This window comes from Babylonia areolata, chromosome 32 (genome assembly GCF_041734735.1).
Source record: "Babylonia areolata isolate BAREFJ2019XMU chromosome 32, ASM4173473v1, whole genome shotgun sequence".
NCBI lineage: Eukaryota > Metazoa > Mollusca > Gastropoda > Neogastropoda > Buccinidae > Babylonia > Babylonia areolata.
Window position 1 is genome coordinate 4,423,510 of NC_134907.1, and position 15,000 is coordinate 4,438,509.

A 15,000-nucleotide genomic window follows, 5' to 3' on the forward strand; every position below is an offset into this window, starting at 1 on the left:
CTCCTCCACCCCTTCCCTTTCATTCCTCTATTCAGTGTCAAAAGAAACAATCGTACAGATGATGAAATAAAATGTCAAACAGCCAACAGTGAATGCGAACAGCAAAAAGAACACTGCTCAAGAGTTTCTCAGACAGACAGCGAAAGACAGACAGACAGACAGAGACAGACAGAGAAAGAGAGAGAGGCAGAGAGACAGACAGAGACAGACATACAGACAGACAGACAGACAGACAAAGAGGCAGACAGACACAGACAGACAGAGAGGCAGACAGACATAGACAGAGAGGCAGAGAGACAGTGACAGACAGAGAGGCAGAGAGACAGAGACAGACAGAAGGAGAGAGAGAGAGGCACAGAGAGAGGGAGAGGCAGAGAGACAGACAGACAGACAGACAGAGAGAATACTGAACACTGAAAAGTTTAATGTTATAAGCTGTTGTGACGTAGTAGGTACAAATCAGAACCAAAATGTTGCAAAAATTGGAACAGAAAGGAAAAACAGAATTGAAGCAAAATAAACTACTATATACGGGATAAGTCACACCATTGAAATATATGTCATTAGCTGTAAAGCTGTCGAGACATAGCAGATACAAACCAGAACAAAAATGCTGCAAAACAGATAAAAATGGAACAGAAAGAAAAACAGAATTGAACCAGAATAAACTACTAAGGGATAAGCGACACTTTGGTACCTTGTCATTAGCTTAAGAAGTCCCTGTGGCAGATGGGTACTGTGCCTTTTGCTCACAGTTATTCGTCTCCAAGGTTTGAACAGTGAGACAGACAGAGACAGAGACAGAGAAAACAACACGTCAAACATTTTTTTAAGAAAAGTGCAATGCAAAAAAGGAACAGAAACCCAGCAAAAGAAAAAAAATGGAATAAAATAAAGAAAATAATAGAATAGAATAAAATAAAATAAAAAGTTAAATGACAAGAAGCAACACGAGGCACACAAAAGAAAGCAAGGAAAAGCAGACATACAACGGCCAGACAATGTTAATGCTTCAACTGAAAAAATACCTTCAGTCTCCTTCAGTCCACGGAAGATTTAAATCGAGTTCAAAGGATTTTCTTCCAAAGGAAGTAATATTGATGTCAGGTACAACTTCACAAAACAGCGTATTCGTACAGCCAGCTGTGGTTTAAACAGCAACAACACCAGCAAGGACAGCAACAACTACAACATGATTTTTTTATGACGTCACTAACATCTCCCAGTCTTTAGAGAGAAAAGAAGACAGGAATAATACAGACAAAGAAAAAGTAAGAGTGAAGAAAGAAGAAGAACGATAACAACGACGACGACGACGACAAGAACAACAACAACAACAACAACAAAAGAGGAAGACGAAGAACAACAACAACAGTAGCAACAACAGCAACAACAACAAGAGAAAGAAGAAGAAGAACAACAACAACAACAGCAACAACAACAAGAGAAAGAAGAAGAACAACAACAACAACAGCAACAACAACAAGAGAAAGAAGAAGAACAACAACAACAACAGCAACAACAACAAGAGAAAGAACAACAACAACAGCAACAGCAACAACAACAAGAGAAAGAAGAACAACAACAACAACAGCAACAACAACAAGAGAAAGAAGAAGAAGAACAACAACAACAACAGCAACAACAACAAGAGAAAGAACAACAACAACAGCAACAGCAACAACAACAAGAGAAAGAAGAACAACAACAACAAGAGAAAGAAGAAGAACAACAACAAGAAGAGAAAGAAGAAGAAGAGTTTTATTCTCGTCGTCATTGTTGTTGTCATTGTTATTGTCACACGGACTGATTGGAAGACTAGGCCATGCGTAAAATCTTTACCCTTGAGTAATAAAATTTTGAACCTCTCCTCTCTCTCTCTCTCTCTCTCTCGCTCTCTCTCTCTCTCTCTCTCTCTCTCTCTCTCTCTCCATCCCTCTCTCCCTCTCTCTCTCTCTCCATCCCTCTCTCCCTCTCTCTCGCCCCTCTCTCTCTATCCCTCTCTCTCTCTCTTTCTCTCCATCCCTCTCTCTCTCTCTATCCCTCTCTTTTTCTCTCCTCTCTCTCTCTCCCTCTCTCTCCCCCTCTCTCTCTCTATCCCTCTCTCTCACTCTCTCTCCATCCCTCTCTCTCTCTCTCCCTCTCTCTCTCTCTATCTCTCTCCGTCCCTCTCTGTCTCTCCCCTCTATCTCTATCTCTCTCTCCCTCTCTCTCTCCATCCCCCTCTCTCTCTCCCTCTCTCTCTCCCTCTATATCTCTCTCTCCCTCTCTCTCCCTCTATTTCTCTCTCTTTCTCTCCATCCTCCATCTCTCTCTCCCTCTCTCTCCCTCTCTCTCTATCTCTCTCTCTCCCTCTCTCTCTCCCTGTCTCTCTCTCTCTTAAAGACAGGTTCCAGACACCTCCAGTCCCACACTGTCACAGACTGTTGGTCAGCACACACCTGCAGGCACCGTGCAAAGTGAAAAGGATTCAAACCGTTGGCCAGTGAACTTCACCAACCACCCAGCCACGGATCAAACCAGACGAAGATTGCGGAACGAGGAAGGAAAACAGCAATAAAATAAATAAATAAATAAAACAAAAAGCACGAGTTGGCACAACAGCCAAAGCTGTAACCGTCAGAACAGGTGCGCGCATGACAAGATTCACAAGGGGGGAGAGGGAGAGTAGGGGGGAGGAGTGGGGGGGGGGGGCAGACTGGTTTGGGAGGAACTGCTGGCAATAAGTCGTGAGGAATAACGTGTGGCATAGGGATTCTGAACGGAGTGGGGATGGGGGAAAACGGAGTCAGAGCAATAGTTCAGGTTGGTGGGGAGAGAGAGGGAGGGAGGGGTGTGTGTGTGTGGGAAGGGGGAGGGGGTTGGGTGGTGATGGTGGCACAGGAGGAGTGGTGGGGGGGGGGGGGGGGTTCTTCACCTCGTTGTGATTAAGGGGATGAATTTGGTAATCTATTTACTTTTATATCTTCTTCTTCTTCGTTGTTGAGGGCCCATAGTCATATACATTGATTATTCTGGCACCTGCATGAACACACACACACACACACACACACACAAGTATAATCAGAACTGAGTCATACACATGCCAACATGTCAAGTATTTCCAGCGTTCGAAAGACATATAGAGGTAAAATGACGAAAGTGATGATATAACATTTGCATCATTTTCATTATCATGATAATCATATTTGCTACAGTTTATTTCTTGTTGTCGTTTTTCCCGACGGAGCGACAGATTTTTTTTTCTTTTGATAAACTGAAACTAAATGGATCACGGCTTTTTTTTTTTTTTTTTTTTTTAACATTTCCGACACAAGATATGCCTGACAAATGTATTTAAAAAGGTTTCTCCCCATGACTTATGTTTTCTATTTCAGTTCGTCTCTGCAGCTGTGCTTTTATAGTTTTTAACTGCTATGTCTGTCTATGTGTCTGTGTGTCTGCCTGTCTGTCTGTCCGCCCGTATGTCTGTCTGTATGTATGTATGTGTCTTTCTTAATCTTTCTTTGTCAGCCTTTCACTTTCTCTCTGACTCTCTGTCTCTCTCTGTTTTCTCTCTCTCTCTCTCTCTCTCTCTCTCTCTCTCTCTCTCTCTCTCTCTCTGTCTGTCTGTCTGTCTGTCTCTCTGTAATCCCCACTCTCTCTGTCTTTCTGTCTCTGTCTCTCTATGGCTCTCTCTTTCTCTATCTGTACTCCCCACTCTCTCTCTCTATTCTCTCTCTGTCTCTCTCTCTCTGTGCTCTCTCTTTGTACTCGTCTCTTTCTCTGTTTGCCTGCCCCTCTCTCTCTCTCTCTCTCTCTCTCTCTCTCTCTCTCTCTTCTTCTTCTTCTTCTTCTTCTTCTTCTTCTTCTTCTTCTTCTTCCCAGTCTCAGTCTGTCTGTGTCTGTCTGTCTATACATTTCAAAAAACGACAGAGACGGAGATAGACAAAGGCAGTCAGAGGCAAAAAACAACAACAACCCGAAAACAAAAAAGAGACGCAGACGTATAGAGGAGACAGGAGACAGCACAACGTTCATCAACACACAAAAAATGAAGAAGACAGAGAGAGAGAAAAAAAGCCAAAGTGTTTACATACCTGTCTTTACAACCGGAACTTTTTTGTAGAGTCGCGTGTCTGGGTGGAATCACTCCTGGGACAGAAAAAGAACACAGCGACAAGGTTACAGAAACCCTAGACCACCCGCATTCTAGCACGCACGCAAACACACACAGACACACAGACACAAACACAAACACAAACACACACACACACACACACCAACGAAATACACACACATACACACACACCACACACACATAAACACAAAACACACACACACACACCACACACACACACACACACACACACACACACACACACACACACGGACACAAAACACACACACACACACACACACACACACACACAAGTATGCACACACGCGCACACAGTCTCACTACTCCCTCTCTTTCTCCTGCTTTCCCCCCTCCTCCCTCTCCAACTCCCCCCCCCCCCCCCCCCCCCCCCCCCCCCCCCCCCCCCCTCCAAAATCACTTTGACTGGAAAGACAAAGCACTGGAGGCCACACTACTTGACACGATAATTCTGAACATCATCATGACCGGTCTCCATAATGCCAGTTAACAACAGGAGAAACAGGATAAGAAGAAGACAAAGTGGAAGAAGCAGTGAAAAAAGACAAGAAAAACGAATTAAAAAAAAAGAAGACAAAAATAGATTAAGATAAGAAAGAGAAAGAAAAGAAGAAGAAAAAAATGTAGAAAAGAAAGGGAGATAGAAAGAAAGAAAGAATAGTGAAGAGGTGAATAAGGAAGACGATGAAGATATAATTCAATTTTACAAAAAATATGTATGTATGTATGTATGCATCTATGTATGTATGTATGCATCTCTCTCTCTCTCTCTCTCTCTCTCTCTCTCTCTCTCTCTCTCTCTCTACCTATCTGTCATATATAGATGATGAAGATATTATTCAATTTTACAAAAAATATGTATGTATGTATGTATGTATGTGTGTATGTATGTATGTATAGCTCTCTCTCTCTCTCTCTCTCTCTCTCTCTCTCTCTATCTATCTATCTATCTATCTTCTACCTATCTATCTATATATGCATCTCTCTCTCTCTCTCTCGCTCTCCGTCATATATATATATATATATATATATATATATATATATATACATACACAGAGAGAGAGAGAGATATGCATATATAGATAAATAGATGTATATATATACACTATAACACTTCCTTACTTGAAGACAATGTCCGTAAGTTGCATGAACAATCAATATTGCTTGACACTCTGTTTAGATTTACGTTCAACACAGCACAGCCGTAACTGCCGTAAAGAATGGGAGATATTTCAAACCCATACATCCACCCCGAATATGAGGCACCCGACCTGAAAGCATGACAGATATGAAGCAGCCCTGGAGACATGAGAAATATGCAAGCGTGAATTTCTTGAAGAATTCAAGCGCAACTTTTCTAGAGAATTGAAGTCCCACCAACAACATATGCCAGAGTAGTTCTCGGCTGTTCACTGAAGAAAGGCGAGTTTGACGAAAATATGCATCTGCCGTGAGTCGTATATTAAAATGAAATTGGCTTCATCCCGATCCCTTTGATGTTTTGAGTGGTATCATTCTGTTGCAATGATCAAAAGATGTGCAGAATGTTAGAGAATGATGAGATGAACAAAAATGTAAGGACAACAAAATGGAGAAAAAAAGTAAAAGAAAGAACGAGGAAAATAGCGACATAAAAAAGAACCCGAACTTGACATAACAGAAAGAAAGACAAACTTAAAGAAGTAAGATAAAGATCTCTCTCTCTCTCTCTCTGTCCCTCTCTGTCTGTCTGTTTTTCTCTCTCTCTGTCTTTGTATCTGTCTCTGTCTCTCTCTCTCTGTCTTTGTCTCTGTCTCTCTGTCTGTCTGTCTGTCTCTCTCTCTGTCTTTGTATCTGTCTCTGTCTCTCTCTATTCCTCTCCCTCTTTGTGTCTTTGGCTGTCTGTCTTCTCTTTCTCTCTCTCTCTCTCTCTCTCTCCCTCTCTCTCTCACTCTCTCTTTCTCTGTCTTTGTCTCTATGTCTTTGTCTCTGTCTCTCTCTCTCTTTGTCTCCGTCTCTCTCTCTCTCTGTTTTTGTGTCTGTCTCTGTCTCTGTCTTTGCCTCTGTCTGTCTGTCTCTTTCTCTCTCTCTCTCTCTGTCTTTGTCTCTGTCTGTCTGTCTGTCTCTCTCTCTCAAGCACACACACACACACACACACACACACACACACACACACACACACACACACACACACACACACACACGGCAGGACCGTAGGTTTCAAACACTTCTGACTGAAACAACTGAAACGGGTCGTGTGTCAGATCCTTCAGTGGTTTCATCTGGCATGATACTAGTGTATCAGTCCTGTGTTTCTATCTATCTATCTATCTATCTATCTATCTATCTATCTATCTATCTGTCTGTCTATCTGTCTGTCTGTCTGCCTGTCTGTCTATCTGTCTGTCTGTCTATCCAGCTATCTATCTGACTCTGTCTGTCTGTCTCTCCCTCTCACTAAATTTGTCTGTCTGCCACTCTCTCTCTCTCTCTCTATATATATATATATATTTATGTGTGTGCGAGCGCGCGCGCGCGCGCGCGTGTGTGTGTGCTAGTGTGCGCGCGCGTGTGTGTGTGTGTGTGAACAGAGGTGTTTCATCGACAGACGCAGAAAGGAAGTATTGCATTTCCCTCGGACTGACGTGTCTGTGTGACACAACACTAATGTCAAATGTCACGATGGACAACAAAACTTTGATTGCTTTGAAATGTCAAAGGGGTCGGGGGGATGGGGGGAGGGGGTGGGGCTTCTTGCTTTTTACTTTCTCTGTCTCTCTTTCTATGTGTCTCTCTCTGTCTCCCTGTCTCTCTCTTTCTGTCTCTGTCTCCCTGTCTCTCTCTTTCTGTCTCTCTCTCTCCGTCTCTCTCTCTCTGTGTATCTCTCTCTGTCTCTGTATCTCTCTTTGTCTCTGTTTCTCTCTCTCCGTCTCTCTCTCTCTCTGTGTATCTCTCTCTGTCTCTGTATCTCTCTGTCTCTGTCTCTGTCTCTGTCTCTCTCTCTCTCTCTCTCTCTCTGTCTCTCTCTCTACCGTCTCTGTCTTTTATTCTGTCTACCGTTCTCTCTACGCACACATGTGTATATGTGTGTGTATAATGTGATGTGTGTTGTGTGTACTGGAGAGAGAGAGAGAGAGAGAGAGAGAGAGAGAGAGATGGAGAGAGAGAAAGAGAGATAAAGAGAGAGCGAAAGAGAGAGAAAGAGAGAGGGAGAAAGATGGAGAGAGAAAGAGAGAGAGAAAGACAGAGAGATGGAGAGATAGAAAGACTCAGAGAAAGAAAGAGAGAGAAAGAGAGAGTGTGTGTGTGTGAGAGAGAGAGAGAATGAGAGAGAGAGAGAGTGATGGAGAGAGAGAAAGAGAGAGAGAGTGTGTGTGAGAGAGACAGAGATTCAGATTCAGATTATTTATTCATTAATAGGCCTAGGCCCCTTATGAAGAGGTAAGTGACAATATAAGTAATAACAAACAAAATGAAAATATATAACCAACCATAATAAGTACACATATTACATAAACGCTGCAATGAAGTACAGCATCTTAAGATGTCACGATATCCCGAAATTTAAATGTCTGGTGTAAAAACAGTGCCAGATTCCATATATCAGCAAGTCTCGTGGATGACAATAATAAACTCAGTTTGAATAAACATGGCTGTCGATAGTACTTAGGTAGTATATATTTTCTCTAATTCTACAAAGAGCTGGACAACGAAAAACAAAAAGTACCTCGTCTTCTTTGTCTTCGTTACATAGTGGGCAAATTAAATCATTGTCAGTAAAATCTCTGTATTTATAGTAATGTGTAGCTAAATCTGACACACCTAACCTAAATCTTGTTGTTACATACTTCAAATACATGTCCATGTTACATACCAAGTACTGTTTAGCGTCATGCGTATGTCCAAAAGTTCTATACAAACTAAATCTTTCACTATTTTGAATATGGTAATTCCAGTCCTGCCATCTACAATCAATCAAGCGTTGCCGGAAAAGTCTTACAAACTGATTTATACTACCAACACCTTGATTCAACCATACATCACCAAATCCATTAAACAAATACGTACATCTATGACCCAATTTCTCTTTCCCCTAATATGTAACTCATACAACATTTTGTAAGCTCTATAATCATCCATTTGTAACAACTTAAGCCAATAACGTATACACTGTATAGCGGAGTTAATATACGGATATCTATATATCGTATATCGGATGTCTATTTGTTTCACATTAAACAAGATCATTAAGTGTACGCAGATCTACGCCTAGAAATTTCTTCAACGCAAACAAGTGCACAGATTCACATTCCAACGCGGCTTTATGCAGACCCCATAATTCAGAACCATATTGCATGACGGGTTGTACATGAGCATCAAAAATTTTCAAAAACAATTGTAGAGAAGTATTATTTAACGAAGATAATCTTTTTATAACACACAATAAGACATTGTTGGCCTTGCTAGCAAGATCTATACAAGCAGAAACAAAGCTCAAACGTGTAGTAAAATTTATCCCCAAATATTTATAAACATTGACAACAGGCATTGTAATACTATCATAAAACCATCTTTCCCGTGAACTTAAATACCCCCCTTTCTAAATACAATGATGTTACTCTTACACATGTTGACTTTCAGTTGAAGGGAACTTGCTGCACGTGGTAAGTTATTCAGCTGAGTCTGTAGACCAACAATAGTTTCTGACAAAAGTACAACGTCATCTGCGAGAGACAGAGAGAATGAGAGAGAGAGAGAAAGAGAGAGAGAGACGGAGAGAGAGACACAGAGAGACGGAAGGAGGAAGAGAGGGAGAGAGATATGGATTGTTCGGACCACACATTTTTGTTGTTGCTGTTTGTTAAATTATGAAATGGCAATCTGCTAATTGACGTCAACAGAGTGCTTCAAGGCCGTGTTTGTATGTAACTTTGGTAACACAGTAGGGTTGTTGTTGTTGTTGTTGTTTTCAGCATGGCTTGTTCCTGCCCAGAGCTAAGTGTGGTATAAGCTGAACTAGTTTGACTGGGACCACACAATCGCAGGTCATCCACTTCAGAAATGGCTTCGGCAGTGTTGCGCAAAGTTTGTGACCGACACTTTCAGTATTTGTATCTTTCGAGTTTCATTACAACCCTGTCGAGTAGACGCAAATCAAAAAATGAACTTACACAAGACAAAACAAGATAGGACAATACAAGACAAGACAAGATAAGCAATGCAATGTAATGCAATGTAGAGTAATTGCCTAAGTGGAGTGATGGCCTAGAGGTAACGTATCTGTTTAGGAAGCGAGAGAATCTGAGCACACTGGCTCGAATCCCGGATCTTATCCCTGGCTGGTTCTTACCCGGGGCCATTTCTTATCCCTCCTGGCTGGAATATACCCCCTGTGTACACTTCGCTCACCCAACCAGTCTGTATCACATTTACATATAAAACACATGATGATAATGATGATGGGGATGATTATGATTATAATAACAATACTGATACTAACAACTAAACAACAACAACAACAAAACAATAATAATAATAATAATAATAATAATAATAATAATAATGATGATGATAAAGGGAATGTATATAACTCCTTCCAACCCTCAAGCCACTCTGCAATTAATGCAAAAAACTGATGTGATGATGTTAGTCAAAAAAGTGATGTGATGATGTTCGTCCTTCGGATTCAAAGATGACCATGGCTTCAAGAGTCAGATGGAAGATGTGTGTGTGTATGTGTGTGTGTGTGTGTGTGTGTGTGTGTGTGTGTGTGTGTGTGTGTGTGTGTGTGTGTGTGTAGCTGTGGGTCCAGAGGTGACTGGTGAGGCCAATCCGGGCCCTGAAGTCTCGCCCACATGTGGGACACAAGTGAGTGGGTGCTGTTGTGGCAGTGGATGCTGCTCGGGCCTTGCGCACAGCACGCTTCCCTTGCTCCTCGGTGATGCGCCTGGCTTCAGCTGCACGTGCTTTTGTGGTGATCATGCTGTGCCAGGCTGGACGGTCCAGAGCAAGTGTCTCCCAAGTGTTGATGTCGACGCCCAGGACTTTGAGGGACGCTTTGAGGCAGTCTTGGTAGCGTTTCTTCTGTCCTCCAACTGAGCGCTTGCCCTGACACAACAGTTGATTAGACAGTCGGCTGTCTGACATTCTCACCACATGTCCAGCCCACTTGGCTTGGACATTCTGCAGAAGGGTTTAGACGCTGCAGAGGCCAGCTCGTTCCAGGACTTCCGTGTCGGGGACTTTGTCCTGCCACCTGATGTGGAGGAGTCTGCAGAGACAGCTCAGGTTGAGCTGTTTGGTGTGTCTGCTGTAGACAGTCCAGGTCTCGCTGGCGTAAGGGAGGGTGGTAAGGACCACTGCACAGTAGACCTTCAGCTTAGTGTGAGTTGTCTCCGCTCCCAGACGTTCTCACGGAGTCCCCCAAAGGCGGCGCTGACTTACGCAATATTGTTTTTGACGCTAGCGTCTATGTTCACACACACAGACAAACACACACACAAACACACCACCACCCCCACCCACCCACAGACATACCCGTAATGTCCTTCACGTGCCATGCCACGCCCGCTCACATCATGCTCACTTTCAGACAACATCAGAGAGGTTAACAGTGACCTAGTTGGCATGCAGTGCAGGGGAGCATGTCTATGTTTCCCCAGGTCTAAGTTCTCCCAGGTCTATATTCCCCTAGGTCTACGTTCCTCCAGGTCTATGTTCCCCCACAGCTGACCATGGTTGACCACAGCTCAAGAGTGCTCAGACTGCATTATATTGTCGCATTTGTACATTATGTCTTTGAAGATGTTTGACCACTGTATGACCACTACTAACCACTATCAGAGTTCAGCTTGCATCACTTTGTATGCAATATTGCAACGTTTTAGCAGATTTCACTATACTGTTGGCCATTATTGACCATTACTTGCCACTGCTGACCACTGCTGACGACTACGTCAAATTCTTCAGGTTGCGTTGTTTTGTCACATTTGTGCATTATCAAGACGTCCTGGTTTTTTGTTTTTGATTTTATTAACTGCAAACTGACCACTGCTGGTCACTGACAACCACTACCCAGTGACCACCGCTTACCGCTACTGACCACTACAGTCCACTGACTACTACTGACCACTGCTGACCGCTATCCACTGCTGCCCACCACTGAACACTAACTACTGCTGATCACCGCTAACCATTGACCACTACTGACCACTGCTGACCACCATATACTGACCACTAACCATTATTGACCACTGACTGCTGATCACCGCTAACCATTGACCACTACTGACCACTGCTGGCCACTAACCATTATTGACCACTGACCACCGGTGACATCCATTGACCACTGATGACCACTGACTAATGCTGACCACCACTGACCACTGCTGAGCAACACTGACCACTACTGACAGCTGACCACCATTGGCCACCACTGACCACTAGCACTACTGATCACTCACAACCGCTAACCACTGACCGACCAGAATCAGCCACTGACCACTATAATACTGACCACTTATGACTATTGACCTCTGACCACTACTGACCACTGCTGACCGCTTCTGACCACTAACCAGTTCTGACCACTGACCACTTCTGACAACTGACCACCGCTGCCCAGCACTGACCACTGCTGACCACCACTGACCACTGACTTCTGCTAACCACTGACATTACTGTCCACTAATAACCACCGTTGCTTATTACTGTCCACTGCTGACCGCTGACTACTGCTGACTACTGCTGACCACCGCTGACCACAGTCACAGGGCACATTGACCACCACTGACCACTTTATATGGACCACTACTGAACACCATTAACCGCGGACTACTACTGACAACTGCTGACCACCACTGACCACTGCAGATCAGTGACCACTGTTGACGGCCATTGACCACTGACTACCGGTGAGCATGACTGACCACTACTGACCGCCACAGACCACCACCGACCACTATGGACCACTGACCACCACTGAGCACCGCTGACCACTACTGACTGCTGACCATTGACTATTGCTGACCACTGCTGACAAGCACCCAAAAGTGTGTGCATGATTAAACAAACATATGTTTAGGGGAATATAGACTCGGGGGGGTATACAGACCTGGGGGAACATAGACCTGGAGTAATACAGACCTGGGTGAACATAGACCTACCAAAAACTTTTTGGGGGATTATCGACCTAGGGGAATATAGACTGAGAGAACAAAGACCTGGGGGAACAAAGACCCAGAAAACGTAAATTTAGGGGAACATAGACCCGTGGAAACATAGACCTGGGGGAATATAGTCCTGTAAGAACTTGTAGCTGGCTGAAGGAAAATTCTGGGGAACATAAACCTAGGGGAACATAAAGCTGACCCCCCAAATCATCTGCAAAATAAACCGCGAAACAATCATTTCATGAAGCGCGCGCGCGCGAGTATGTGTGTGTAAATCAGAATCAGAATCAGAATCGGAATCAGATGTCATGACAACCGTGAATGAAAGTTTTATAGACACAACAATAAAGGGAGTGTGTGTGTGTGTGTGTGTGTGTGTGTGTGTGTGTGTGTGTGTGTGCGTGTGTGGGTGTGTGTTCTTTGTCTCTGTTCTTGCTATTTGATTTTTTAGTGGGGATACCTTTCTTCAATACCTTCTTTTTCTTTCTTGTTTCTCTTCTCAGTTTCATCTTTCTTCCCTGTTCATTATCTTTAAAAAAAAAATATCGTATAAAGTTTTATTCATCCTTTCACTCCAGTTGCTTATGGAGGACTGCTATCAAATGATACTTTTACGCCGAAGAGAAGACATTCAAATACTCAACACTATGCCTTAATACGAAAACGCAAATATGTTTCAAATAACAATTAGCATTTGAATATGCAAATTTGATAAATGTACTTATAGCTAACAAATTCCATCTGCTTCCTATGAACAAAAAAGAAAGAAACAAACAAAAAACAAAAATGAAAACCGACTTCGGAGACAAATATTTTTCTATGCACACGCTTGTCTCGGAAGTCATTATACTTTGTGCATTCCATTATAAGATAGAACTCATCCCCAGTCACAGCCATATTACAAACCTTGCAAACTCTCGTGGTGTGCCACTACGTCTCCCTCTTTCTATTTCCAACTCAAGATTACCAAGCATAATTCATCAAAAGCAGTCACTGTACATCAGAACGACTGAACGTCTCTAGGAACGAACTTCATGTTCAAAGATAATATCAATTAAAACATGTGTTCCATATCGAAAATTTTAATTGCAAATAAGACAACAGTTTTATCCAAGCAACAAGTTCATTGATAACTTTCCAGTTTTTGATAAAAGCCCATTGGCAATAACTATTGTGTGAAATATATTCCTCGCAGTTCACATTCCCTTCATTCTAATGTTAATCTTGGCACTCTTCAAATATCAATGTATTTCAGAGAAAAAGAGAGGGGGTAAGAAATGGCCCAGGGGATATAAACTGGCCTAGGCCAAACATACCCCGGGTAAGATGTAGCCCAGGCCAGTTCTTACGGGGATAAACTCTGGCCTAGGCCAGTTCTTACGGGGGTAAGATCTGGCCAGGGTAAGATCTGGCCTGTTACACCGGCACAGTAGCCAGTATTTTGTCCCCCTCCACTAGACCTTGAGTGGTGGTCTGGACGCTAGTCAATCGGATGAGACGATAAACCGAGGTCCCGTGTGCAGCATGCACTTTGCGCATGTAAAAGAACCAACGGCAAGAAAAGGGTTGTCTCTGGAAAAATTCTATAGAAAAGTCCACTTCGATAGGAAAACAAATAAGAAGAATACTACAGGCAGGAAAAAATACAAACAACAATGGGTGGCGTTCTCAGTGTAGCGACGCGCTCTCCCTGGGGAAGAGCAGCCCGAATTTCACACAGAGAAATCTGTTATGACACAAAAGAGTAATACAACAGGGTAGGTATGGGTAATTGCGAACGATCCAGTCGAAGCGATCAGCTGAATGTGTGTACTGTAACGATGATATGTCGTATGGCAGTCAAACGTAGTTCTTTTGTTTTTGTAGGCTTTCTCCTGGTTGCACCAGGAAAAGTTCGTCTGCTCATTCTTTTCAACGTTATGTCGACGTTTGAAATAGCAAGGATGGCTGAGGGTAAATGCGAACGGGCAAGTGCAATTGCGAAGGATGGCTTTGGGTATATGTAGACAATTACAATAAAAGCAGGTCTTTAACTCATTAGACATAACATATCATTGGAACATCGCACTAGACTGTTGTATTGTTGGTTTTGATCACACATGCACACAAACAAACGTTTAAACACACACACCCATACCGCACACAAACACACTCTTTTGAGAGTACTCAGTTACTGTACAGCATCATTCGCAAATACACTCACCTCAAAATATCCTATGGTCTAATTGCAAACAACACTATTCTGCAGATTCCTGTTAAAACTGACGTTTTGATCTGTCACCAATATGCTTTCTTAAATTCTCCCAGCACTGGTAATGCGTATTCAACATATTATCTCATCAAATGAAACTATTTCAAACTGTGTCAAAGTTCAAGTCCTACAACTTGCGTCCCTTGATTTTAGGATTTTGAGAGCACGTTTGTAACCTTGGTCGGTAGTGGTGCGCGAAGAGAAGAAATAGCGCGGAAATAGCCAGAAATAGCTGATGTTTGACTGGTTCCTGGAAATGAATATTCATTAAGGTATTAGGAAAAGGTCAAAGCAGACGTCAAATTGTAAAATGCAACCGTTAAGAACGCTTCGAAGTGGGGCGGTGTACGAATCGTTCGCAATTACACGGTGTTCGCAGTTACCCATACCTACCCTATGATGCAATACCACACAATGCGATCACGTCATGGTGTCTTGTTTGTGTAGGTCCCGCTCCTATC

General features: G+C 42.9%; 1 protein-coding gene across 4 annotated transcripts in view; it reads right to left on the reverse strand.

Moving 5' to 3' along the window:
- LOC143276512 (muscarinic acetylcholine receptor gar-2-like) overlaps positions 1-15,000 on the reverse strand; it is a 266,866-nt gene that overhangs the window by 139,459 nt on the left and 112,407 nt on the right. For all 4 annotated transcript variants that reach the window (XM_076581051.1, XM_076581054.1, XM_076581049.1 and 1 more), the window contains exon 3: positions 4,080-4,134. The gene's annotated coding sequence lies outside the window, so the exon portion shown is untranslated. The remainder of the gene's footprint in view (positions 1-4,079; positions 4,135-15,000) is intronic.